General features: G+C 39.9%; 1 pseudogene; it reads right to left on the bottom strand.

Annotated features, from left to right (window-relative positions):
- Nucleotides 1–246: 246 nt before the first annotated feature.
- Nucleotides 247–1,556, bottom strand: LOC143394801 (Ig mu chain C region secreted form pseudogene; annotated as a pseudogene).
- Between the last annotated feature and the right edge of the window lie 3,312 nt (nt 1,557–4,868).

Here is a 4,868-nt window from a genome sequence, read left to right as displayed (position 1 = left end):
AGCACCCCATAAAAATAAAATGCATTGTGTTGTATCCATCTACACCAAAAAATAAATATTTTTTTTAAGAAAAAGTGTATTTGGACAATTGTGTGCTCCTCAAATAACTATGGAGCTCAGTAGTACTTTCTTTCAGTTTAAAACAGTTTGGTTTTAAACTGCTTTGATCTGACTCAAGGAAAACCCATTGTTCCTATACATTTTAATAAAATTGTTTTTTCTCTGGGCTGGTGGGTGGCCAGCAGGTCAGTTGCAGGTTCTGGCTGTGTCAGACATGATTGGGGATATGTTATATAGGTGCATTTACCAGTGAACTTGTCCATGGTCCTCTCGTTCACCATGTGTGGCAGGGGCTCATGGCCCACAAAGCAGATGAAGGTGTCATCTGAGTTACAATCTTCCTCAGTCACCATCAGGATGCTGTGTGCATGGTAGAGGCCAGGATCCTGGGGTTCAAGCATCTAGGCACTTGTCACGTATTTGTCTGAGGACAAGAGCTGCCCCCACCAGAACCACTGTACAAAGACATACAGAGGAGAAAAAGCCCTTCACCAGGCAGGTGATTGTGGCTACCTCCTGTAGGATCAGTTGTTACTGGACTTCTGGTAACAGATATATAGCTGGTGGGTGCTTGCCACCTCCCTGGACCTGGAGATGGCCTGCTTCAGCAGTGAGGGTAGATCAGTGTAAGTTGCCATGCATGTATAAGTTGTTCCCTAGACTCCTGTTCTTCCACACAGACCCTGGCCTCTCCCAGAGCACTGAAGGTGGTGTTAAGGTGGCTATCAGAGATGTTGGTGTGGGTTTTCAGAAGTTCTCCATTCTGGCAGGCCCAGGAAATGCTCAGACTTTCATAGATGTCCAGGTCTGTGACCAGGCAGGACATTTCGGCTGACTTGGTGAGGAAGATACTAGTGAAAGATGGGGAGATGGTGAAGATCTAGGTGTCTATGTGGATGGACCTGTGGTGCCACACATGGAAGACGTGTTCTTGAAGATAAGCCCTCTGTGATCCACATAGCAGCTGAACATGTTCTAGCTAAACCAGTTGCTCACAGCAATGATCAGTATGCTGGTGATCTTAAAGGTTAGGGGTTGGGACCCATTGACCTCTGCAGTCTGTGTTGAAGCTGGACTTCAAGGGCTTTCCCTTGCTTAGCCAAGACACTGTGATCTGCTTGGGGCTGAAGTCTGTGGCCTAGCAAATGAGCCTGGACTTGCATGTGCCAGGGCCAGAGAAGGCATTTCAAGGTGGAATGAACACACTCACAAAGGGAGGCTATTTCACAGATCCTGGAGCTCTGGTAGGCCCTGTGGGTTTTTGTTGTTGCCACTGTGCGGGACGCTGCATACCAGGTACTCATCAATGCCCTGAAAAACGTCCTTGGAGGGCAGTAGGATCTTCTAGGTGGAACCAACACCTTAGGGAATGTCCTGACACCTTAACAGACCTCCAAGTTGTTCTTGTAGCCTCAGGAGAAGGTGGCAGCATTGGATAGGACGTCCTGTGCCAGGCAGCCAGATCCCCAGGCTCTCTTCAAACAAGGTCCTCTCATATGAGACCAGGGGAAGTGATTTGAGGGGGAGATGGGCTCATTCTCCCAGCTTAGTACAAGTCACAAAAATCACCACAGCTCATTCCAACTCAGAGCAGATCAGGCTAGTTCACGCTTCTCAGCTGATCCTTGAATAGCCCAACTCAGGTTAGCCCATTTTAATTCACTCTATCTCAGTGAAGAATCAGCCCAGTCCACCCCACCTGATCTCAGATCATCTAAGTGTAGGTCAGCTTGTTTTAGCCCAGTTCAGCTGAACCCACCTTAATTCATCATCTCATCCCATCTTAGCCTAGTTTAGCTAAACCCTGACTAGCCCAGCCAGCTCTTCTAGGCTCAGCCCAACTCAGCTCAGCTTACCCCACCCCACCCATCTCTCCAAATATTAATGAGGTGAGTTTATGTGATTTTCTGCTCCCTCTTTCACCCCTCCCATCTTCTGGTCTAAGTTCAGGGTTGAGGAACTCTGTGCTTCTTTTTATAATATTTATTTTTTAGTGTAGGTGGAAACAATACCTTTATTTCATTTTTATGTGGTGCTGAGGATTGAACCCAGTGCCTCATGCATACTAGGCAAGCGCTCTACCTCTGAGCTACAACCCTAGCCCCTCTGTTCTTATTTTCTACTCTGGTAACTGATCTTCTAGTCTTTCCAAGTCTCAGACTTTGTAATATTGGATCTTAGGTATTGAATTTGTCTTAAACTTCATAGGTTTGCTGTTTATTTACTGTCTTCCTTCTTTAGTGGGGAGGGAGATTAGAAATCGTTGTCTAGTACTCTTCTGCCATCTTAGCTTCTCCAATGTTTTTAATTAGCATACCTTTTTGTTCACTGTTCATGTTATAAAGTTCTACAAGATTGTAAAAACATCATCATGTATCTACTGTTATAATTAAAAAAGAATCTTTTCACTGCCATGAAGAATTTCCTTAAATATATCTATTCAAACTTCCTACCTCTGAAACCCCTGATAGCCACTAAAATCTTTACTAGCTCTACACTGTTGCCTTTTCTAGTAAGTCAGAAAAATAAAATTACATACTATGTTGCTTGTTTAAATTGTTTTTTTCACTTATCAAAATGGTTTTTATATTATAACTGTTTTGTGATTCCTTAGATTTGCTTTTCCCTAATGGCAAATGGTACTAAGCATATTTTCCTGAGCTTTTAGGACATACCTAGGTCTTACTAGGGAAATGTCTATTCTTGTAATTAGCTATTTTTAATTGGGATATTTTCTTTCTTTTATTTTACATTTTAAGATCTTTTAAAATATAATTTTAGATATCAGGCCCTTATCAGCTAGGACTCACAACGACTTCCCCCCATTCTTTCAAGTGTCTTTTACTTTTTGGACCCAAATGTAATTTGTAATGTGGTATGTACTCCTAAACTCTATAACTTAGGATTCATTTAGTTTGGAGACAACAATATGAACTGGGCATTTACTTTGAAAGAACCTTTTCATTAACATTTCATGTGCATATAAACAAATTATAACATTTCATGTGCATGTAAATGAATTTCCTATTATAACTGCATTAGCATCCCTTAGACTGGAACCAAAATACACAAATGCTCACAAAACACAAGGAAGTACTCAGAAGATACTACATTTACTAGCCATAAAGATTTCTTTTACCTTTGATGGTGTACTTTCAATCACAAAACATTTCAGTTCTGATGGAGTTCAGTGTCAGTTTTTTCTTCTGTCACATGCATTTCAGGATCATATCTTAAAAAGCATTGTTTAACCTAATGTCATGAAAATGTACTTTTCCTCTCCTATTGTAATAATTTAGCTCTTACATTTGAGTATATGAATGATTTTAAGTCAATTATACATGGTGTGAGGAAAAGTTTATTGTGCATGTTGTATACACATGTAACTAACTTTTGTGGAAAAAAATTTTCATATTGAATTGAGTCAGGAAACTTACAAAACCAGTTACCTATAAATGTATAGATTCATCATTGGACATTCAGTACTATAGCATTGATCTAAATGGCTGTCCTTATACTACTACCACAAATTTTAATTATCACTTTGTAGTATGTTTTGAAATTGGGAATTATGAATCTAGTATGTCAACTTTGCTCTTATTTTTCAAGATTGTTTTGGCTATTCTGAACCTCTTTGCATTTCCATATTTTAGAATCAGTTTGCCAATGTAGGGCAAAAAATGTTAGGTGGTATGTTGATAGACATTAAATTGAACCAATTGTTCTACTTTGGGCAGTATTGCCATTTTTTTTGTTGTTGTACTTTCTAGATATATATATGATGGTAGAATGTATTTTTTAAAATTTTTGTTTCATTGGTTCTTCATAGTTAAAAATGGCAATAGAATCTATTTTCATGAAATTAAACAAGCATAGGATATATCTTATTGTAATTTTGGGTGGGCATGATTGTGGGGATCACTTAGGTAATTTTATATGTGTACATAGGAAAATTATGTTGGATTTATTCTACTGTCTTTCCTATTATTCCACCTCCCTTCTTTTAGTTACCCTTTTTTCTAATCCAATGAACTTCTCCCCACAGCACCCCACCCCCATGTCTTGTGGTTTAGCATCCAGATATTAGCAAAAATATTCAACCTTCAGTATATTGGGATTGGCTTATTTCAATAAGCATGATATTCTCCACATCCATCCATTTAGTGGCAAATGTCATAAGTTCATTCTTCTTTGTAATTGAGTAATATTCCATTATGTTTATATAGCACAATTTCTGTCCTTTTATCTGTCGATGGGGATTTAGGTTGGTTCCATAGCTTAGCTATTATGAATTGTGCTGCTATAAATATTGATGCTGGACTGAAAGGGCACTAGGGATTGAGCAGATGGAGTACCCAGAACCTGGGGACCCAATGAGTGCTGTTCTGGCAATGGGTCAGGAATCAGAACCAGTCACACATGAAAGTTGAGGGCCAGAGTGTCCTCACACGCACCCTTTCAACTATCTGACTTGCTATAACTGACTTTGTTAGGCCATGCCAGCTGTAGGAATCACAGGGTTTAGGAGAGCCAGATTCTTCCTAGCCTTTCCATCTGTGCTCCCGTGGGCAAAATTCTCAGTTTCTCATTTTCCACAGGATTTCTAGCCTCAGATAGGTTTCACAGACCTAGTGTTGAACTCACAGATATGAGTTTCCAGTTCCCATTGGCACTGCCATACTGTAGCCCCTAGATGGTTCCTGGATTGGCTCTCTGTAGACAATTGATAAATTCAATTTTTTAAAATCTGTTTAATGAATCAAACCATCTGATTCATCTAGGGCAAATTGCCCTTCCAGTCTCAGGAT

Source organism: Callospermophilus lateralis, chromosome 3 (assembly GCF_048772815.1).
Source record: "Callospermophilus lateralis isolate mCalLat2 chromosome 3, mCalLat2.hap1, whole genome shotgun sequence".
NCBI classification, from domain to species: Eukaryota; Metazoa; Chordata; class Mammalia; order Rodentia; family Sciuridae; genus Callospermophilus; species Callospermophilus lateralis.
This window is presented reverse-complemented; position numbering and strand designations above follow the sequence as displayed.